At 42.8% G+C, this 24,083-nt stretch overlaps 1 protein-coding gene across 2 annotated transcripts in view; it reads left to right on the plus strand.

Annotated features, from left to right (window-relative positions):
- Positions 1-24,083, plus strand: part of LOC144510066 (ubiquitin-conjugating enzyme E2 E2) — a 218,890-nt gene that overhangs the window by 43,056 nt on the left and 151,751 nt on the right. The window lies entirely within an intron of this gene.

Raw genomic sequence — 24,083 nt, forward strand, 5'->3', positions numbered from 1 at the left:
CAAGCTTCTTTCATCTACTGCAAACGGAACCTCTATGCAGAACCATATGGGATGATGTTCAGACATGCTGCCTTCCCTGAGAAATTATAGGAGCAATTTGGCCCATCATGTCAGTGTTGGTCAACACAGAGCCTTATTCCAAGTACAGTAGCAGCATGAGTGACAGCAAAGAGTAGTGGTTGTTTTCAGATCAGAGGATGGTATACCTCAAACACAGAAAATAACAGTCTGTGGAGAGAGAATAGAGCCAACATTTTGACTCAATGTTAGCTACAATTTTACCGGTTCGCCCCGCTAACCAATAGGCGGAGCGAGCTGGTAAAATAGCGCAAGTGCCTAGAAATCAGGATCACACACGATTTCTTGGCTCTCGCGATCTTGCTGGAACCGGATTTCTGGCACAGTCTCTCGCCCATTTCTGGCAAAAGGCTGAATGTTATTTAAATTTATGTAAAACACTATTTCCACCTGTCTAGCAGGCCTAGTGTTCAATTGCCGGGCTCACTTGCCTTTATGGCCTCTCCGGGAGAGGTTCTCTCCGGTGAGGAAAACACCTGCTTCCCACAAATGGGGAACAGTTGTGTTGTCCTTGGCGGTAGAAGCAAAGGCAATTGAGGCCGAGAGGGAGGGTCCTGTGGGCACCTTGGCAATACCCACTGAGCAGGGGCAGGCCCTGAAGGGCATATTGGGGCAGGGCATATCGGGGCGAGGCTTGGAGGGGCCAGGGCCAGGCTGGGCGGCCTGATCGGGGAGGGAGGGGGGCTCGCTGTGCACTCTGCCTGCCAATAATATGGGAAGAAAGGGGGAGGCCCGCAGCTGCTCTGCCAGCGGTCAACATGGGAAGGAAGGGGGGGCCTGCTACCGCTCTGCCTGCGATCGTGGGGTGTTGAATTGGTCTCGGCAGTGGGGGCAATATTTTTGGCTGGTGTGTGGCCTGTGATTGGCCGTGGGCCCCTGCAATTGCAGTGGAGGACTTGTGTTGAAGCTGGCTGCAACAGTAGAGGCCTGACAGATCTCTCTCTGTCAGGCCTCTGCTGTTGGAATTGTGCATATGCAACCATAAATGTCTGCACATGCGCAATAGCTGCCTTTGCTACTTGATCAGGCTGGCTGGTGAATTAAGCCCTGCCCACTGCCTCTAGTAGCTAGAAGCAGTCCAGCCCATTTTCTTTCAAGCACTTTTGCATAAGATTGTGAGTAACGACACAGATGAGTAATTAAGCAGCACGGTGGCATAGTGGTTAGCACTGCTGCATCACAGCACCAGGGGCCCAGGTTTAATTCCGGCTTCGGGTGACTGTCTGTCACTCCATTCTCTCAGACATTCTATCCATGTCTGCGTGCGTTTCCTCCGGGTCCTCCGATTTCCTCCCACAGTCCAAAGATGTGCAGGTTAGGTGGGTTGGCCATGCAAAATTGCCCCTTCGTGTCAGGGGATTAGAAGGGTAAATACGTGGAGTTACAGGGATAGGGCCTGGGTAGGATTGTGGTTGGTACAGACTTGATAGGCTGAATGGCCGCCTTCCGCACTGTAGGGATTCTGTGAAAAATGGATCTGCAACTCTCCCATTTTCACGCTAGCTGGACGCTTGAGGTGGGATTTTACGGCCTCGCTCGAGCGAGACCGGAAAATCCCACCCAAGGTCAACGGAGATTTCCATAGTCGGACCTTCACCCACTTCGATTCCATGGAGGGCGAGGTGGTAGAGATTCGGCCTCGGACCTTTTCTCTATTCTTTCTCCACAGATCCTGCCAGACCTAGACATTTTCCAGCATTTTCTTTTCAGATTCCAGCATCTGCAGTATTTTGCTTTCACATAATGTGGGGTTCCTGAGGCATCAGTGTTAGGATCCCTGCTTTTTCTGACCTATATTAATAACTTTGGCTTGGTATATAGGGATCAAGTTGAAAATTTGGGGGTGGCACAAAGCTTGGAAATATTGTGAACTGAGAGGAGGATTGTGTTCAACTTCGAGAGGACATAAACAGTCTGGTGGAATGGACGATCAAATGACAGATGAAATTTAATTCGGAGAAGTGTGAAGTGATTCATTATGGTCGGAAGAACGAAGTAAGGCAATATAAATAAAGGGTTCAGTTTTCATGTGATGTAGGACCAGAGGGATTGGGGTGTACATGCACAAATCATTCAAAGTGCAGGGCAAGTTAATAAAGCGTACAGAACCCTGGGCCTTTTTAGTAGGGGCATACAGTACAAAAGCAAGGATGTTATTCAAAAACGTACAGGGCACTGGTTTGGTCTTAAAAGCATATTGTGGCGAACTCTGGGCACCACACTTCAGGATGGATTTGAAGACCGTAGAGAGGACGCAGGTAAGATTCACAAAAATTTTGAGGAACTTCGGTTATGTGAAGTTGGAGCTGTTCTCTTGGAAAAGAAAAATTTGATAGCGATGTTCAAAATGATGAGGGGTCAGAATAGAGTAGATAGGGAGAAATGGTTTATGTCTGTGGAGCAACAACAGAGGGCAACAATTTAACATGATTGGCAAAAGAAGCAAGTGATATGAGGTATAGCTTTTTTACATAGTAAATAGTTTAGCCTGTGTGTGGTGGAGGCAAATTCAATCCTGGCTTTAAAAAGAGAATTCTAAGGAGAGAAAAATTGCAGAGTTGTGGGGAAAAAGCAGCAGAGCAAGACTAGGTGTGTTCGATCTTGCAGAGAGCCGACATGGACACAATGGGCCAAATGGCCACTTCCTGTTCTGTAACCATTCTATGATTCTATTTGGGAGACCATAGTCACCCTCCATAGCTACAGGATCAGGAAGATATCTAAAATTTTGTTGTGTTATTATTGATAGCATCATTTTTCCCCATATACATACAGAAAAGACAGCAAATATCATTAATTGATATGGAATATCAATGACCAATTACAATTCGTTATATTTATTGTAATGGGTACTTCTCTTCATATGGATAATGAAAGGTTATTGCACAGCGTGTGGGATATCAGTATAACAGGATAAAGCCATGAGCACATGACACAATGGTGCACATCCTCGCCCACAGGATAACAAGGACTCGGCTATATAGCATGAGGGAGCTACTATGGAGTCAAATACAACCAATCGGAGCCTAAAACAACATCCCAAACAATGAAAGGATACCACAGAAAGAGGGAAATATGAGGATACAACCCCAAACCCAAGGTGCGGCATTACAGTTTATACACACACACACAAGATAACAGAGGCGGAGCCTCAGAGGAAGAGTGCAGATAAAACCGAGCCCAGTTATCTAAACTTACAACCGGACTCCACAAATCATGAATCTGCATTAGCGAGATCCAAACCTGTAGTATAATCTCCACACTTTCTAAGTGCGAATTTTCAAAATAGCTGCTACCCTTGCCTAGCCAAAGAAAGTAAGGGATATTGACACTGATTTTTAAAAAAGAGCCAATAAGCTTATTTGGGCTCACCAGAAAATAAGCCTCACCAATCTCCAGCTGCACAGGAGGTGCCACTCAAGCCCCACCATCAGCCGGAATATTTAACCCATTTCCCTACCAAGGAGACCCCATTGACAGGGAGAGGAAGAATCACCAAGGCACTTGCAGATGCGATATCTTCGGAAACGATACAATCATCTCTCTCCCGACAAGATGAGGGAAACTTTGTGGGATAAAATATAATAAATCTAAGCCTATATCAGTATTGGGGAACCTAAACCTCAAGAAGGAGAATTGTCCAGAAGTCCCCAAAAGGGGGCATCTCTGGGGAGGAGAGCCTACTCTCTTATCTATTCTCCACAGCGTCTGGGAATGGATAATCGAAGTAGCTACAAACCTAACCCCACCCAGTCAAGATAAATATAGAGCAGCGACACAGTTGGAAGAGTGGTGGGGGAGGCACAGTGGTTAGCACTGCTGCCGCAACGCGCCAGGGACCCAGGTTCGATTCCAGCCTTGGGTCACTGTGTGGAGTTTGCACGTTGTCCCCTTGTCTACGTGGCTATCCTCTGGGTGCTTCAGTTTTCTTCCTCGGTCCAAAAATGCCATGCGAAATTGCCTCTTAGTGTCCCAAGGTTTGTAGATTAAGGGGATTAGCCATGGTGAAAGTGTGGGGGTTATGGGTTTGCTCGGGGCGTGGACCTGGCTAAGATGCTCTGTTGGAGAGTCGGTGCTCCACAGCCAGGGTATCTGGGAAGAGGACAAAAACCTGCTCCCAACAGAATGATGTACCAAGTAGCCAATTTCACAATCCACGCAGCCACGGAAAATATAGGAAACCAACCCAAAATAGGCTAGACAACTAAAGATTCCTTGCACATGCTCAGGTGTACACCAGTATATATTTCCTCCAATTCCAGCTCTGCCAGAAGTGCCAATGACAGTAAAATCTGGTCTTTTCCAGGATACATGATCCGTCTGTACCTTCGTAAGAGACCAACAAGGATTCTTTAACCCCAAACTAACAAAAAAAAACTTAATGCAGTTAGTTCTAAAGGGGATACTCCTTGCTACTATGAGGACTTAAAAGGCCATAACCACCACCTCTATACCAAATCATTAGCCCACCACCCTTGTGTGGTGCTGCTCATATTATCCATAATTAAAGTAAAGGATGCCCTATAGTATAAGCCTCCATTATTATTTGCCAGGATTACAATACTAAAAATTGCATAACCCTATACAACCAACCTAGTGCGCTCCAAAATAAAAAAAGGAGACCCATTAGCAACCCACAAACAAAGAAAATATTTCCATATTACAAACACTAGATCACAGGAGTTTGAATTTGACACAGGACCAGAAGCAGGGTGGGCAGATCGCCTTACTCATCCTGCCCCCCCGCCCCGGTGTCACACGGAAAGACCAAGATTGAATTTAAATGGTAACACATCATAAACAAAGGTCTCTCTTGTTCTACTGCTCGAGCATAGAATAATTCCATTACGAAAGATGTATGGGTTGAGTTGATTGGCCATGCTAATTTGCCCCATAGTGTCGGGGAGATAGGCAGGGTAAATGTGGGGCTACAGGGATAGGGCCTGGGTGGTATTGTTGTCGGTGCAGGCTCGATGAGCCAAATGGCTGCCTCCTGCACTGTAGGGATTCTATAATTCTATGAAATGGACATCCCTGGCTTTCAAAGAATAGCAGGATAACAGGCAACATGTGCCTCAGTGCACATTATATCAAACACCATCGTCAGGATAAAAGAAAACATCACAAAATCAGAAATTTATAATCACAAGGGGAGTAGTTCAGGATTGATGAACTACAGGACAACCTAGCCATCCACAGAGCTTAAAAAGGCCAAAGCTTTTGTAGGATTGTTGAACAACATCAAGGATCTCTCTGTAGTTTCACTGCAGTCTCTGCGCCTCCATTGTATCAATGCCCATAACCCCCCGGTAGAGAGAGATCTAGACCCCAGCAGGTGGTGAGGTCCAACCGTGTCCGGCCGCTTCCAGCCCCCCTCGAATAACACGTAATCAAATCAAGATTACGAAAGCTTGGCAGCCAGTTCTCAAATTCAGCCAGGAAGTTATCCTCAGGAGATCAGGCACATGGACATTCCTTCTCTGGCCCATTCTCTGAACAAGAATGTCCGACATACCATGCAGCAAGATTTCCAAGGACTGAAAGTGAGCCTCCACCGAGGAAGCTGCCTACTCGAATGACAGGATTTTTTCCTCCGCTGCTTCCACTTTCTTTCCGATGTCTTGCAGTTCATCAATATGAGCACCAATGATTTGTGCCAGGAAGCCAAGACTGTCACCCACAAGTTTACCCATAATGGTAGCCATCATCTCAATGCCTACAACATTACTGGAGTGTGAGCCCACTCACCAACTAAACCGCATTACGAACAAGGCCCTACCTTGGCCGTCTCCGACTTGATCAAATGAGAGTTTTCTTGACTTTACTTGGTTCCCTGTCATCCCAACGTAATCAGGATCTTACAGAACGTATCCTGGAGTTTGTACTCCCTGCTTAGATAATTAAGGGTTGTGCATCAAGGTAAATAAAAGGATTAAAAGATTTGTGCCAGAGCTTGTAAAAATGCAACCATTCCCATGCTTGCATCATGTGACTCCCATGCTGTACTTTCTATATTTTTGTGAGGGCTGTAGACATGCATGCTAATTAACCCAGATTTGACTACGTCTCTCTGATACGATCAGGTGAGAAGTGTTAAACTGGCTCCCCTCAAGACAGTCTCCTCGGTTGGTCACATCAATGGTTTAAGTTAATTCACAAGGATATGCCTTTTGGGAATGTATTTCACTATTTAAGCTGTGACCAACAAGAAGCAAATCAAACAAGATTTTCTTGAGTCTAAGATGAAGCAAATTTATTAACCGCTAAACCTGAGAAAATAATAAAAATGTGACATCGAACATTAGACCACACACACACACACATACACACACACACACACCACGAAAGGTAAACAGATATACAGTTAAGTATCCTTGGATTGTCTTTGAGGTGTAGATTTAAAATGCTGTAGCTGATATGATTAGCTGGTTTCTTGGATGCAGTCAGATGTAGAAGATGCTGTAATTATTATGGGATTTCGGTTTGTTGATGGATTTGGTTTCTTCAACTGGGTGACACTTATTCTGAGAGAGAGAAAGCAGCCTTCAGCCAGCTTCCACTGTTGAAGACTTTTCTGACACCACCTGTGTCAATTGCAATCTCTCTCGTGGCTGGATAGTCTGGCCTTGAAATACTTCAACCATTGCGTATTTCAAAGAGGTTTTGGGAGAGTCTGTCCTTAGAAGCAATGTTTCAATATGCAGTATTTAGCATTTTTAATGTCTTTTCCTTAGACAGTTAGGAGCTTTGGGTGGTTGGATTACGGAAAATGTTTCTCTTTACATTCACCTGAGGGTGATATGTTGGTTTCTCACCTTCACCTTGGAATGTGTCCTTGCATTTTTAAGAATTTTGCTCTGTCTCAGTTAAAATTGCAAAAGTTCCAATCAGTTGAAAGTTGAAAAATCATATTGTCAAAAATAAAGGAACATAGCCTTGTGACTCCAGATATAGCAGTCCAGTATCCCTTCCTCTGGGACATGACCAGTCCTGCACCTTAATCACCACTTGGTGTGAGTGGAGCTTGTTCTGTTTCTTGTTTGATTGATCTCCACATACTGAATCTTGCCCGCCTTACTTGGTTCGCTTCCATGTACTGAAACTTGTCCTTGGATGAATATTTCCAGTTTTGTCAATTCTGGGCTGGCTTGTAGAGGAAGGAGGAGGACATCCTCTCAAGTTTACAGTGCCACTTGGGAAAGGTCATGTCTGTATCTTCTGGAAAACACAAGGAGGGTGAATAAAAGGTGGGATTCTGAGATAAAGCATTGGAGAAAGGGACGCTCATTCTGGAATAAAAACAAAGCACTGCAAATGCTGGAAATCTAAAATAAAAGCAACATGCTGGATTTTTTTTATTCTTTAGTGGGATGTGGGAGTCACTGGAAAAGCCATTATTTGGTGCTCAACCATAATTTCCCTTTAATGGCTTTACTAGGCCATTTCCGGGTCAACTACACTGCTGTAGGTCTGGAGTCATATGTAGACCAGGTACAACTGGCAGATTTCCTTCCCTAAAGCACATTAGTGAACCAGGTAGATTTCTACAACAATCAATAATAGTGTCAAGGCATTTACACTAAGATCAAATTTCAGTTCTATATTTTAAAAATTATTTCATTGAGTCCCTACAGTGCAGGAGGCCATTCGGCACCAACCACAATCCCACCCAGATTCTATTTCCATAACCCCACATATTTACTCTGCTAATCCCCTGACACTAGTGTCAATTTAGCGTAGCCAATCAACCTAACCCGCACTTTAGACCGTGGGAGGAAACCAGAGCACCTGGAGGAAACCCACGCAGACATGGGGAGAATGTGCAAACTTCAATCAGACAGTGACCCAAGGCCAGAATTGAACCCAGGTCCCTGGTGCTGTGAGGCAGCGGTGCCAACCTCTAATCTAATTTAAGATCCACCAGCTTCCATGTTGGGGTTTGAGCCCATGACCTCGGACCATTAGTCTGAGTCTCTGGATTATTAGTCAGTGCACTACCACTTAAAGCCACCGTCTCGATATTCAGCAGATTTAGGCAGCATCTGTGGAGAGAGAAAGAGAATTAAAGTTTCAAGTTGAATATTGCTCTTTTGCAGAACTGAAGAGTATTATTCAACTCAAAACATTAACTAGGTTTTTGCAGGGCCCCATATTGCACTCCCCCCTCCCCAACTAAAAAGTAGGCCTGGCGTCCAGCCACCAAGAAGCTGCTGGCTTGCAACCATTTTATGGTCAGCAAGGATGCTCTGCCTTGAAGAGCTGTCAGCCAATCCAATTGGTCAGCAGTTCTGTAGTCCCAGCAGTGCCAGGTTCAAGCGGTGGCTATTGTTGAAACCATAAACAGTCCCTGAAGAAGAGCAGGATATGACTTTGGGTAAGTCAGTGAAATCAGCAGGGCCTGGTTGTCAAATACTAGCAATGGGGGTGAGAGATGTGGTGGACAAAGTTTGAGAGGCTGAAAGGGGAGGTGTAAAGGGAGATGTGTGTCTCCCATGAGCACAGGGGATTTTCAAAGGAGATTTTCCCTCTCTGGCCTAGCACAAATTCACCCAGTGAAAGCTGCTAAACTACCTGCTTGGCATGGGCCACACCTTACTGCAGGAAAAATAACACCAGGAGTGGGATGGGGCACTTAAGTATTCATTAATTGGCGACTTCAGTGCTTCAGTAAGCCCAAGGGTGAACTGGCTATCTAATGAGTTTGTTGCACCCTGTTAAATGTGAGGCTGGCATGGGCAAGCCACTTTCTGAATTTTACGAGCAGTCTATCTTCAAAACACAGCAGTAGAGGGCTGTAAAATCCAATCTTTCATTTCGCTCTACACAGATACTGCCATACCTGCTGAATATTTCAAGCATTTGTTAATTTTTCATTCTGGAGTGGTGTCTAGTCCTTGCTCTTGGAGATTCAGCCCTGCAGTGGGCATACAGAAAAGAAGGATGCACTGGATGACCTGTGACTCACTGGGTACCAAGGCATATTAGTTAAATGTGTTTCCGGGTCCTCTCATACCTTGATCATAGATTGCCCTTCCATTGGTTGAAGAAAAGGCAGAGTATTCACGAGCAACCCCTTGGGTTTCTAGCCAACAAATGATGGCTCAGATGAAAATTGCAAGGTCCTTTTCTATCCGGACTTGTACAGCAAGGATAACCTGAGCTTTGTAAAGATTAGCCTAGTCAATTTGAGGTTCTTTAAACTCACGAGCTGTCCCAGAATATAGCTCTAGATAGTTTCTGTGGCATTCCATAGCCTATTCTAGGGACTGACAACACACAGGCTGTAAAGATGGCTAGCTCCATTAACCTAAAGGGATTGTAGATCTCTGAAAAATTCTAATCACTATAAATGCAGGGAACAAGCTCATCACTATCCTGTGACCTTAACTGAAGAAGTGCTCAATATAAAAGCACCTTGAGAAATCAATCTCAAAAATCTTTGTCAGCTTATCATTACTGGACACTGTGACATTTATTTAGAGGAAATGTTCTTCCCATTAGACTGGCAGCAAAAGGTCATAATGGGAAATAATGATAACATACTGAGATTAAGAAAATAATTAAGTATGTCCTGTGTAGCCCTTACATTTGCTGTGGACCAAAATTATGTAGTTTTAAGTGCCATTTGCAAAGCCTGTTATAATATTCTGTTATCTTTAACAGGCAATCTAGTTCTTAACAAGATGTAGAGTGTTTCTATTTTAATTACGAGTCCATTTAGCAGTATGGCTTAACTGGTAAAGTGGTGAAATTAATCTATATATAATATGTGCTAGGTTTCTGTCTTTTGGCACTACCCCTGTATCTAAAGAATATTGGAGAAGTATTGTCAGTGCCTCCGCAATTTCCACTCTCACTTCCCTCCGTATCCTTGAATGCATCTCATTTATCCTGCTATCTTATCAACTCTTATGTACTGATAACCTATCCAATACCACCTCCTTATCAATTTTAAATCTTTTAAGTGTATGTATTAGCAGTATCTTTTTCCTTGGTAAAGAGAGATGCAAAGTATTCATTTAAGACCTCAGCCTTCATGCCTAAATCTACTTTTTAGTTCCTAATCAGTGCCACTGTTGCTTTTGCCACTCTTTTACTATGTATATGCCCATAGAAGACCTTTGGGTTCCCTTTTATATTAGCCTGTTTTCAAACTCTCTTTGCTTCTTGTATATGTGTTTTCACTCCCCCTCTGATCCTTCTATATTAAATATGGCCCTTTGTTTTACTGTCCACCTGACATCTGTCTTAAGCACAATGTCCTTTTTCATCTTAACCTTTTTCTCTTTTGTCATCCAGGGAGTTCTGGATTTTTTTGCCCTGCCATTTTGTGGGAATATACTTTTGCCTGTGCCTGAACTATGTGTTTTCTAAAGGCAGCCCATTGATTCAGAGCTTTGATTCCAGTTGATCTGAGCCAGATCCATCCTCTTCCTACTGAAGCTGGCTTTCCTTCTGTTAATTATCCTTACTCATTGCTGAGTTCAAGAAGACCTAATTTTCACTGAAGTGAGGGCATTATCCCACAATGTTTGAGTTATGAATGTTTAGGGTAAATGCTCATAAAAAGTGGATAAGGTCTGTGGAAGTGTCAAAATATCAAATTATTTAAATCCCCTGCCCTTTTTTTAAAAAATCTGTTTTTTTTGTTTCAATAGCTGTTTGTTGACATAAGCCTAAGTACTATCATTATTACTGCTTAACTGCTTCTACAGCCTGTCATTAACATTGTAGTGGGGGAGGGGGTGCTGTAACTCACAGCTTGATTGACCACATCAAGAGGTTATTAAAGGATTAGTTGTCTTCGATGTAGAGTTGTGAATACAAATGTATGTAGGGATTTAAATGTATAGTCTTTTATAAGTGTTTTTTTAATATAGTGAAGTTAGTACTAGATAGTTAGAACTTTATTTTATTTCATATCTGCATGGCTCCCATGGTGGACACTGGGTAAATTGGCATGGAATGTGTAAGGGCAAAGGTTGGTGGATGGGGCTATGGATTGCTGTGAGGAAACATGAAGTTGGCATAGTGGTTGTTTTTTTCTTTGCTCATTTTTATGGGACATGAGCGTCACTGGCTGGGCCAGCATTTATTGCCTAACTGCTCTTCATTTCAGAGGGCATTTAAGAGTCAACCACATCGCTGTGGATCTGGAGTTACATGTAGGCCTAACCAGTTAAGGATGGCAAATTTGCTTCCCTCAAGGACATTAGTGAACCAGATGGGTTTTGTACGACAATTGACAATGGTTTTATGGTCGTCATTAGACTTTTAATTTGCACTCCAAGCTTTGCTGCTTCCAACTGTCTCCTGCAGATCCATTCCAGATCCCAAGTAGGTTAGCTGCTCAAGCAATGGCAATTATGTTTCATTGCATGAGCACTTCAGTTTGGCTATCCTTTTTTTTGTGCAAGATTTTACATCAGCAGCCGTAATCAAAAGGGCTCCATGTTATGCTTGTGACAGTTGTGCACTAATATGTCCCAAACAGTTTGTTCCCATTCTTTGAAAATTTGATTTGACGCTTCTCCAGTCTGTAACAGGCTGGAGGCATGCGGGTTGTCAACTTTTCCCTTGCATGCCCTTCCTTTAAAAATTCAAGTATGAAAAGGAGGCATCAGACAATTGACATGCCATCTGAGTGTGCTACTTTCAGAATGCACCCGTATCCAACATCGCCTCATGGCCAATTGAAATTTCAAACTGATCTCTGCAAAAGAAGACACTGAACAGAAGTACCATATAATTTAATAAAAAGATTAATGTGGAATTGTCAGTCAATAGAATAGATCAGTGAACAGAATGGGAAAAAAATGCAGGATATTAACAGAACTGACAAAATTGATGTGATGACATTCATGTTGTGCCAGATGGCCAGTATCATATGGGAAGAAAACTACATTCATTCAAATTGTAGGATGTCTGAACATCACCCTGTGATATGTCCAAATTTCCCTTTTTGAACTGAAAACTGGCTATCACGACAAATTCATGAATAGCTGTATATTTTGACATTTTCTCATCTTCATTTCTCAATATGCATATAGTTATCTCATTGCTAAATTTTCTGGCAAGGAATTGAGGCATTACAAATTTTCTCGCAGTCTTAAAAATCTGTTTGGCTGTACCGCATACCTTCCGTGGTCGGCTTAATCTTCATTTACTGGGGTATACTTTCAAAGTTGGAAATTCTAAATAGGAAGTACATAGATATGATTGTACTGAAGCTTACAAGGCATCCACAACATGACAGACAATCCGCTATAGCAGTGGTGGTAATCTGTGGCCTGGGGGCCACGTACGGCCCACGAGACATTTTTGTCGACTATTGCCCATGTACAAGTTGCAACCTTCTGCTGATTTCCATCTGCGTAGATTTTTGTTCCTGCAGACTTGATGGGCCAAATGGCCGCCTCCTGCACTGTAGGATTCTATGATTCTATATCAGTATGATATGCATGTAAAACAAGGACAAGTACAGTGAGGTGAATAGTGATGGCACACCACATTGACCGTGAAATCCATGCGCTTCCTCGGAGTGCAAAATGTAGATATTTATTTGGTTTATACCATTTGAAGTTGATGGTTGTTCTATTAATATATAAATGATTCAGCATATTCAATAACTTATTATGAAATATTTGGCATAGATTTGTGGTGTCATGGTTAGTGAACAAGCCTGATTTCAATCTTGTGGCCCACTGAGATGAAGGATGTGGCCAATCATGAGCCTAGGTTGCCTGTCACTGCATTATACTGTATATGAGAATTTCCTGTTTGCATGTGGACAAAGAGAAAACAACTAATCCTATTCATTTGTTCACCCTTTAAATATAATCCTTGCATTTTTGTTTGCCACAACCGTAAGAGATCCCTCATTCTTACTGTTTGTAAATTCCCTTGTTCTAATCTGTAGTCCTGAGTTTATTTTTTTCTTGTGAGAAGTGGTAACTGTTCACCACACAGAAAAAGATGAGTATTTTCTGTTTTATTTTGTGTGTGGGGAATATTCTGGGATTTATCTCATTAGGAATTTTTTTTTAAAGTATGTATTCACCTCTAATTGGATTGTAGTTTTTCTGTTCATTTTTAAATATTTACAGAGGACATATGTTAAACAGTGACTTAAAGAATGAACATCAACTCCTGAGCATTTTGTAGCTCATTTTCACTGATTGAAGTTTCAAGGATTCAGGTTTTATAAGTTCAGATGTTGGCTTTCCAAAAATAGCTGATCTCACCTCTCAAGGCAAAGCAACATAAGGCTGCAAAATTCAGAGCCTTAAAGGATAGCAACTTTTGCAACATGCCCAATTGCATCCATTATTGAGAGGCAGACCACTAAGTCCTTGGAGGTATGTGCATTAAGAAAACTCCAAGTGTCACCATTCTGAGAGGTCTATTTACTGACAAATCATTCAGTAAAGTGCCTTTAAAAGCTGAATTTACTCTTGACTAGAGCCAAAGAAGGGTGGTTCAATTGTACTTTGGTATACTGCAGTGTCATTCTCTACCTGTCTTGTGGCAGAAGAAATGCGTACATGCAAAACTAAGAAACTTAGAACCTCCAAGGAATTGTCAGCTCAAACACTAATGTATAATAAATTCTGTTTTTATAATTGTGATTCCAAGATTTGTCGACTGATTACAATATTCACTGTTACCATAATAACATGATGAATGATGTCATCTTCTGCTGCATTAACAACAGCATTTTTACTAAATTCTGTGCTCATTACTGCAGATGGCAGCATTGTTGCCCTCTAATCCATGGATTCCTGCAGAGAAATCTTGCTATGCATTAGTATTAAAGTGGCTTATAGCCAGGTGTTGCCATTCAGTTCCAATTGTGACAGGAATTCTTGGTAATCGTAGGCTCAGACAGGAAAAGTGCATTTTGGGGCTTTGTTCCTGTCTAGTGCTAGAGTTGGGGAGGGGCACAGAAATAAAAACAGAAAATGTTGGTAAACGCAATAGGTGTGGAAGCATCTGTCGAAAGAGTTAACCTTTTGATTCCGTACGACTACTTCAGAACTGAAGAGGGGTAGAAATCTGATGGATTATATAGTTGGAGAGGGGAGTGGAGAAGGTGGAGCAAAAGAGAAGATCAAAGATAGGTAAGAGCAAAGGAGAGATTGGCGGAGGGGTGGGTGGGTTGGGTGTGTTTGTGTTGGGACAAACAAAAAGCATAAAAGGGGTCAAGATGGAGGAGAAAGTTCAGAGTCTAAAGTTGTTGAACTTATGTTCAGTCCAGAAGGCTGTAATGTGCCTAATTGGAAGATGAGGTGTCATTCCCCCAGTTTGCGTTGTGCTTCACAGAAGCATTGCAACAGGCCAAGGATGGACATGTGGGCATGAGAGCAAGATGCTGAGTTGAAATGCCAAGCAGCAGAAAGATTGGGGGTCATGCTTGCAGACTGAGTGAAGCTGTTCAGCAAAGTGGTCCCCCAATCTGCGTTTAGTCTCTCCTGTGAAGAAGGGACTATTGGAAGCAGCAAATACTGTAAAACAAATTGGAAAAGGTGCAAGTGAAATGCCACTTTAGCTGAAATGAGTGTTTGGGGCCTTGGATAGTGAGGAAGAAGGAAGTAAAATGATGCGCCTTCTGCGATTGTATGGGAATGTGCCGTGGGAAGGGGATGTAGTGGTAGAAACGATGAAGGAGTGGACCAAGGTGACATGGGATGAGTGGTCATTGTGGAATGCTGACCGGGGCGGGAGGGAGAGTGGTGTGCTGTTGAAGGGAAGATGTGTTTCATGGTGGCATCATGTTGGATTTGGCAGAGGATGATCCTTTGAACGCAGAGGCTGATGTGGTGAAAACTGAGCGCAAGGGGAACCATATCATGGTCCTGAGAGGGAGGGAAAGGGTGGGGAGGGGGGGAGACAGAGAGAGAGAGAGAGAGGGGGACCTCAGTTGAAGGAAAAGGCAGAGGAATCAGAAGTGCTGTTTTTGAAGGTGACATATTTTGAACAGATGCACCAGAGGTGGAGTAACTGGGAGAATGGGATAGAGTCTTTACAGGAAGTGGGTGTGAAACCCTGTAGTTGGGGTAGCTCTGGGAGTCGGTGGGTTTGTAATTAATATTGGTAGTCAGTCTTTCATCAGGAATGGAGATAGGGAGGTCAAGGAAGGATGGGGAAGTGTCGGAGTTGCACCATGTGAAGGTGAGAGGGGTGGAAATTAGAAGCAAAATCGACAATCTTTTCCAAGTCTGGGCGAGAGCATGAAGTGGCACAATACAGTCATCGATGTAACAAAAGATTTTTCCTCCAACTCTAACTGCCGCCTCTTCGCTATGGACGGCCAATCTCTCTGCACTTGCATCTGACAGCAGGATGGTCTGAGTGCTCTCCATTTCTTCCGTGAGCGCAGGCCTGAACAATCCTTGTCCACCACTACTCTCCTCTTCCCTCACTCAACAGCTTCTCCTTAAACTTGTCTCACTTTCTGCAAATAAAATGTGTGGCAATGGGTACCCACTTGGATCCCAGTTTTGCCTGTCATTTTGTGGGGTATGTTGAACATTCCTTGCTTGAGTCCCACTCGGACCCCCTCCCACAATTATTTTAATTTGATAGAATTTTTTGAGGAGGTAACTAAGTGTGTTGATGAAGGTAGGGCAGTTGATGTCATATACGTGGATTTTAGTAAGGCGTTTGATGAAAGTGAGGAGGTGTGGGATAGAGGGAAAGTTGGCCGATTGGATAGGTAACTGGCTGTCTGATCGAAGACAGAGGGTGGTGGTGGGTGGAAAATTTTCGGATTGGAGGCAGGTTGCTAGCGGAGTGCCGCAGGGATCAGTGCTTGGTCCTCTGCTCTTTGTGATTTTTATTAATGACTTAGAGGAGGGGGCTGAAGGGTGGATCAGTAAATTTGCTGATGACACCAAGATTGGTGGAGTAGTGGATGAGGTGGAGGGCTGTTGTCGGCTGCAAAGAGACATAGATAGGATGCAAAGTTGGGCTGAAAAATGGCAAATGGAGTTTAACCCTGATAAATGTGAGGTGATTCATTTTGGTAGGACTAATTTAAATGTGGATTACAGGGTCAAAGGTAGGGTTCGGAAGACTGTGGAGGAACAGAGAGATCTTGGGGCCCATATCCACAGATCTTTAAAGGTTGCCACTCAAGTGGATAGAGCTGTGAAGAAGGCCTATAGTGTGTTAGCTTTTATTAACAGGGGGTTGGAGTTTAAGAGCCGTGGGGTTATGCTGCAACTGTACAGGACCTTGGTGAGACCACATTTGGAATATTGTGTGCAGTTCTGGTCACCTCACTATAAGAAGGATGTGGAAGCGCTGGAAAGAGTGCAGAGGAGATTTACCAGGATGCTGCCTGGTTTGGAGGGTAGGGGTCTTATGAGGAAAGGTGGAGGGAGCTAGGGCTGTTCTCTCTGGAGCGGAGGAGGCTGAGGGGAGACTTAATAGAGGTTTATAAAATGATGAAGGGGATAGATAGAGTGAACGTTCAAAGACTATTTCCTCGGGTGGATGGAGCTATTACAAGGGGGCATAACTATAGGGTTTGTGGTGGGAGATACAGGAAGGATATCAGAGGTAGGTTCTTTACGCAGAGAGTGGTTGGGGTGTGGAATGGACTGCCTGCAGTGATAGTGGAGTCAGACACTTTAGGAACATTTAAGCGATTATTGGATAGGCACATGGAGCACACCAGGATGATAGGGAGTGGGATAGCTTGATCTTGGTTTCAGATAAAGCTCGGCACAACATCGTGGGCCGAAGGGCCTGTTCTGTGCTGTACTGTTCTATGTTCTATGTTCTACTGTTACATCAATGACTATATTGGTTTTGTTTCATGCTGTCATCTGTACCTGGAAAAAACTTTGCCTCCAATTTCCACCCCCTCTCACCTTCACATGGTCCATCTTCGCCAATTTCCTTTCATTCTTTGACCTCTGTCATAATAGACTCAGCGGCTTGGAATAGACTCCCCACCAACATTCATTACAAACCCATGAACTCCCACAGCTACCTTCACGACCACTCTTAACACCCCACTGTCTCTCCACTTTTGATGCATCTGTTCTGAATAAGTCACCTTTCCTCAACCGAGGTCTCCCCTGTCACCCCCCCACTGTGGTTGACAGGGCACTCAACTGAGACTGCCCTATCTCCTGCACCTCTGCCCTCACCCATTTCGCTCCATCCCAGAGCCATGATAGGATCCCCCTTATCCTCAGTTTTCACCCCATCTCAGCCATTTCTGCCAACTTTAGCATGATGCCACCATGAAACAAATCTTCCCCTCGCCCTCCGTCAGCATTCTCCAGGGACCATCCCACTATGGCACCCTGGTCCACCCCTCCATTGCCCCCAACCTTTCATTCCCTTTCCACAGCACAATCTCATGCAGAAGGTACAACACCTTATGCTTTACCTCCCCCCACTCACTATCCGAACCCCAAAGACTCTTCAGGTGAAGTAGCATTTCACTTGCACCTCCTTCAGTTTGATCTAGTGTATTCACTGCTCCCAATATAGTTTTACCTACATTGAGGAGACTAAACCCAGACTGGGTGACTACATTGAAGAACACCTTCGCTCAGCCAGCAAGCATGACCCCCAACCTTCTTGTCCCTTGGCTTTTGAACTCAACATCTTGCTCTCATGCCCACATATCTGTTAGCCTGCTGCAATGCTCCAGTGAAGCCCAATGCAAACTGGAGGAACAACACCTTGTCTTCCAATTGTGCATGTTGCAGCCTTCTGGACTCAACATTGAGTTCAACAACTTTAGACTATGAACTTTCGCCTCCATCTGGACCTTTTTTTGTTTTGTTTATTTGTCCCAACGCAAACCCATTCCTCCCCCACTGGCCTATCTGTCATTTGTTCTTTAGTTTTGCTTTCACAACATTGACCTTTGTTCTCTTATTAACACTATCTGCTATCTTATCTTTATGCCACTATCAGCACCTTCTTTAGTCTTCACTGCTACCATTTACACTCCCTTTGTTTTGTGTCCATGACATCTTTGTCAATATCTCCTTAGCTCCTGCCTATCCCTGAACTTTGCTTCACCTTCTGCACTCTCCCTCTCCAAATATCTGATCTATCATATTTCTATCCCTCTTCAGCTCTGAAGAAGTGATATGGACTCGACGTTAATTCTGTTTCTCTCTCCACAGATGTTGCCAGACATATTGAGTTTATCCAGCATTTCCTGTTTTTATTTCAGATTGCCAGCATCCACAGTATTTTGTTTCTGTTTTAGGGGCACAGAAAGACGGCTGTGTGAGGCTGCTGCTAGTGAAAATTCATTACAATCCTTAATGGTCGTTATTTGTACATCATAAGGCACAGATGTGAAAAGTAACAATAGTAATTTTAAAAACTAGAGTTTGATGTTTCACTGCTCTTTTCTAGCACACAAATTCACATTCATAAAGTTCTTAACCCATTTAAAATAAAGGTTTTACATCACCCGTCTAGACAGGGGTGGGCAATTATTTGAGCTGGAGGGCTACTTAAGTTTTGATGAGATGTTGAAACTGCTCACATAAAATCATGTGTTAAGAGCTACTATTAAAATTAGAAGCAGTTCAGAGAAAGTTAACGAGACTAATACCAGGAGTGGGTGGCTTGTTTTATGATGAACAGTTGGACAAGTTAGGTTTATATCCACTGGCGTTTAGAAGAGTAAGAGACAACAAGATCAAAACCTTTAGGATCCTGAGGGATCTTGAAGGGTGGTCATGGAGTGGATGTTTCCTCTTGTCAGAGAATCTAGAACTAGTGCTCACTGTTTAGATAGAGATGAGAAATTTTTGCTCTGAGTATTGTGAATCTTTTCATACTTTTAAGGCGATGCTAGGTAAATTCTTGATTAACAAGGGGGTGAAAATAGGAAGGAATGTGGGGCTAAGGTTACAGTCAGGTCAGTCATGATCTACTTGAATGGCAGAGCAGGCTTGAAAGCCCTACTCCTCCTAATTTGTCTGATTGTAAGTTTAGTTTGGTATTTATTGTATGAAAAATCCTTCATTGTCATTTTTATCCTGAAGAAAATTGCTTTTTTTATTGCTTTCATGGAATGTGAATGTCGCTGGGTAGGTCAGCATTTATTAATATACTAATGAACATGATACAGGGTTATGCCCAAAACTTATCTTCGTCATTGATATTATTATGTCATTACTACTGTAAAATTTGTTACGTGATAGCTACTGTAAAATTTTGTGCAACGAAAGAACTAAAAACGTTTATAATTTTTCAGAAGATATCATTTTAACAATTATAGATAAGAACAAAGTCACATTAGCAATCAACCATCTAGTATAAAATATTTTAACAGTATGATCCCAGATCAGTGAAAACATTTGATAAGCTCAGTTACTGATAAATAACCAACTGAGCTATATGCTTACTGATCATTTAAATCACTGCAGTTAAACCTTTTCCAAAGCTCAGCACAAAGTTATCAGGAACCAGTAGGCAATCAATTATGTTGTAAATTTTTATGTTGTTCTTAGTACTCCTCAGTGTGTTCTTCCCTTCTCTTGCATAGCAGCTAACACTCATTTCTTCTTTCAACCAATGTTTTCCTTCAGCTGTTTTCATCAAGGATCCACCTCCAGGTTTTCTAATTAGCATTTCAAACAAGGCTTCCTCCCCACTGTTGCAACAATGCAGATTTTCCAACTCCCCTTTCAGGATTCCTTTATCTTAAATGCTTTTACACAAACTCTTGAGATCCAGCCACTGATTGATTGCTTCACAATTATTTCACTAATTGCTTCACCAGATATAAGATATAGAATCCCTACAGTGCAGAAGGAGGCCATTCGGCCCATCAAGTCTGCACCGACAATCCCACCTAGGCCCTATCCCCACATATTTATCCCGCTAATCCCTTTAACCTACACATCCCAGGACACTAAGGGGCAATTTAGCATGGCCAATGCACCTAACCCGCACATTTTTGGACTGTAGGAGGAAACTGGAGCACCCAGAGGAAACCTATGTAGACATAGGGAGAACGTGCAAACTCCACACAGACAATCACCCAAGTTGGGAATCGAACCCAGGTCCCTGGAGCTGTGAGGCTTTGGTGCTAACCGCTGTGCCACCGTTCCACCCCACAACCTTATCACATCCTTAGAATCACTTCAGATATCTTTCTGGCTTCTCACTAGTCAACTCCTTCTCAGCTCTATCTGAGGCTTCAATTCCTCTGTTTCTTTAATTTCAGATTTCCTGGAAACTTTTCTAGTGTGCTTAACTAGCTGTTTATTTCAGATTTCTGGCACTTAGTACCTTTCTTCTTACTGCGTAGAATGACTTTTCTTCTTGCAAAGCTGCGAGAGATATTCCCCCTCTCCCTGCGAAGCTGCTTCTCCCAGCTTCCAATTAAAACTAAACTCAAAAGACTCTTCCCTAAAATGGCCCTTGGTTGCTAAGCAATATCACATTCTTTCCCCATGTTTGTATACTTGACACACTGCAATCTCTCTCAGCACAATAGAAACATAATTTGAACTAAAACCAAACCCCTATTCTTTACAAACATCTTTTTAAACAGGAACCTAACTCGAGTTGGGACCCTTCCTTACACTAAATTAAACTCACTTAAACCTGTACCTTATTTCTAACATTAAATAATACAAATAAAGCTCACTTAAACCTACCTCTGTTTCCTGACACACAATGGACCAGGAATCTGTCCTGCTCTTACCATTTGTCATTGGGAAATGCTGGAAGAATTTACAAATCAATATTCAACCTTTTTGGTGCGTTATACATGCAACGTCCTTGCACATCAGGTTCTGGAGTAGGATCTGAACCTACAGCTTCTGGCTCAGAGGCCGAGACGTTGCCCACTGCACCAGAAAACTTCCCACATGTTGATGTAAAGAGACATATACAAAAGAAGGATGTTATATTTTTATATTATTCCAAAATGTTCTATGAACTATTATCAAATGTGTACACATGCATATCCAGATCTACAGACAATGTACCAAAGCACCAATGTCTAGTTCTGCAACACATGGAGGTATCTATGAACAATAAAGTCCATGTCACCTCTTGTATCTGTGTAAAATATTGTGATTATTTTGAACCTCAAAGGGAAGACTGCAGGTGGGTGCTAAAAAACCTTTTCTCCTGATTTCCCAAGGCGGCACGGTAGCACAGTGGTTAGCACTGCTGCTTCACAGCTCCAGGGTCCCGAGTTCGATTCCCGGCTTGGGTCACTGTCTGTGTGGAGTTTGCACATTCTCCTCGTGTTTGCGTGGGTTTCCTCCGGGTACTCCGGTTTCCTCCCACAGTCCAAAGATGTGCGGGTTAGGTTGATTGGCCAGGTTAAAATTGCCCCTGAGATGCGTAGGTTAGAGGGATTAGCGGGTAAATATGTGGGGGTAGGGCCTGGGTGGGATTGTGGTCGGTGCAGACTCGATGGGCCGAATGGCCTCCTTCTGCACTGTAGGGTTTCTATGATTTCAACATTCTTTTATTTCATTTGTTTGTAATGCATATAAATGATCTGAAGAAAAATGTGGGTGGTCTGATTAGTAAGTTTTTTGATGACACAAAAATTGGCAGAGTTACAGATTGTGACGAGGATTGTTAAAGGATGTAGCAGGATATAGATTGCAGACTTGGGCAGAGAAATGGCAGACGGCGTTTAATCCCCACAAATGCAAGATGATGCATTTTGGAAGAACAAATTCAGGTGCAAATTATACAGTAAATGGCAGACCCCTTGGGAGCATTGGCCTACAGAAGGATCTGGGCATATAGGTCCATGGATCCCTGAAAATGGCAACAGAGGTGAATAAGGTGATCAAGAAGGCATACAGCATACTTGCCTTCATCAGTCGGGCATCGAGTGTAAAAGCTGGCAAATTATGTTGCAGCTGTATAAAACTTTAGGCTGCCTTTGGAATACTGCATGCAGTCCTGGCCACCACACTACCAAAAGAATGTGGATATTTTGGAGAGCGTGCAGAGAAGGTTTACCAGGATGTTGCCTGGTCTGGAGGATTTTAGGTATGAGGGAAGGTTGGATAAACTTAGATTCTTTTCACAGGAAAGATGGAGGCTGAGGGATGACCTGATAAAAGACTACAAAATTCTGAGAGGCATAGATAGGGTAGATAGTCAGAGGCCTTTTCCCAGGGTGGAAGGATTGATTACAGGAGGGCCACAGGATTAAGGTGAGAGGTGGTAAGTTAAGGGGAGACATGCAGGTAAAGTTTTTCACAGAGGATGGTGGGTGCCTGAAGCACACTGCAGTGGAGGTGGTGGAAGCAGGCACGTTAGCAACATTCAAGATGTATCTTGATAGATACATGAACTGGAAGCAAACAGAGGGATAGTAACAATGTATCGCTGCGAGCTTGGTGGGCCAAAGGACCTGTTCCTCTGCTGTATTGCTCTTTGTCTGAGGCTGACCTATGTACTTTGAGAAAAATATGCAAAAGCTTAATTTCAATAAGGATGAAACTATTCAACAACTTGTATACTACCGTTAACATAATAAAACGTCCCAATGGTGTTTCACAGGAGTGTGACAAAACAAAATTCGACACCAAGCCAGATAAGAAATTAGTTCAGATGAACAAAAGCTTGGCCCGGGAGGCAGGTTTTAAGAAATATCAAAAGAGGAGGAGAGGTTTAGAGAAGACATTCCAGATTTTGCGGTTGAGGCAGCTGAAGGCACTGCCACCAATGATGGAGCAGTTAAATTCAAGGATGCTGAAGAGGCCAGAATTAGAAGAGCTGAGATATCTTTGAGGGTTGTGGGGCTGAAGGAGGTACAAACGTGGATGGCAAGGCCATGGAAGGATTTAAAAACCAGGATGAAAATTTTAAAATCAAGATGTTGCTTGACCAGCCAATATAAATCACCAAACATGGGGGAAATAGTTGAACTTATTTTAGTGCTAGTCAGGACATAGGCAGTCAAGTTTTTTACCTCTAGTACACACAGGGTAAAATGTAGGAAGCCAGCCAAAACTGTGCTGAAATAATCAAGTCTGGAGGTAGCAAAGGTATGAATGAGGGCAAAAGTTATGGAGACAAAAATATGCGGTCTTAATGATGCTGCAAATATGAGGTCAAATGTGACAAGGTTGTGAACAGACTGGCTTGATCACAGGTAGTAGCAGAATGAGGGATAGCATCAATGGAGTTTTAAATGGAGACCAAAAATAGTGATTTTGGAGGAGGTTTCTACTCACCATTGAAGAGTCGAGAGAAACGGTAGTGAGGAAGAGTTGAGTGTCATCAATGTGCTTGTGAAAATTAAAACTATGCTTTTCAATAATGTCAGTGAAGGGTCGTATGAAGGTGAGAAATAGAAGTGGACCAAAAATAGATCCATTGGGGACACCAGAGATAACTGTGGGAGCAGGAATAGAAACAATTGCAACGGAGTCCTATTTGCTTTCTTTACACATCTGGATTGGACTTAAAGGTGCTTATAAAGAGGCTGGTAAATTTTTTAAAAATATTTTTAATTTTCAGTTTGCTAATTTATTTAGGTTTTTATTTTTTGAGCTTCTTCAAAAGAATTTCCCTTTTCTACTTATTTCTTTTTAAAATCTTTTTGTGTTTGAATAGTAGTGAAAATTAAGAGTGAAATAAAAATCACTTAATTGAAAGCCACGTGTAATTAAAGCGCTTACAAGGCACTTAAGAGCTTGGAAAAGAGCAAACATTGAAATGCACTTTTGTAGTAGGAGGCTTCACGGACCTTTTCAAGCATCCAAGAACAAGGCACTTTAAAGATGGATTTTGAGAACTTTTTTAAAATTGGAGGTAGAAATCTAGAGACAGTAGGGATGGGTGGTTAGGGAAGGAGTTCCCATAGAGCTACTGCAGATATCTGAAGTCAACGGCAGCATGTACTTTTTTTTATCCATGAATAAATAGTAAGTTTACAATAAGACATAACCATGAACTCAGAGATTCACATATTGTCAATGCTTTATGTTGGGCAAGTGCAATTTGTGCACTGCCTCATTCTCCATTAG

Source organism: Mustelus asterias, chromosome 2 (genome assembly GCF_964213995.1).
Source record: "Mustelus asterias chromosome 2, sMusAst1.hap1.1, whole genome shotgun sequence".
Taxonomy (NCBI): domain Eukaryota; kingdom Metazoa; phylum Chordata; class Chondrichthyes; order Carcharhiniformes; family Triakidae; genus Mustelus; species Mustelus asterias.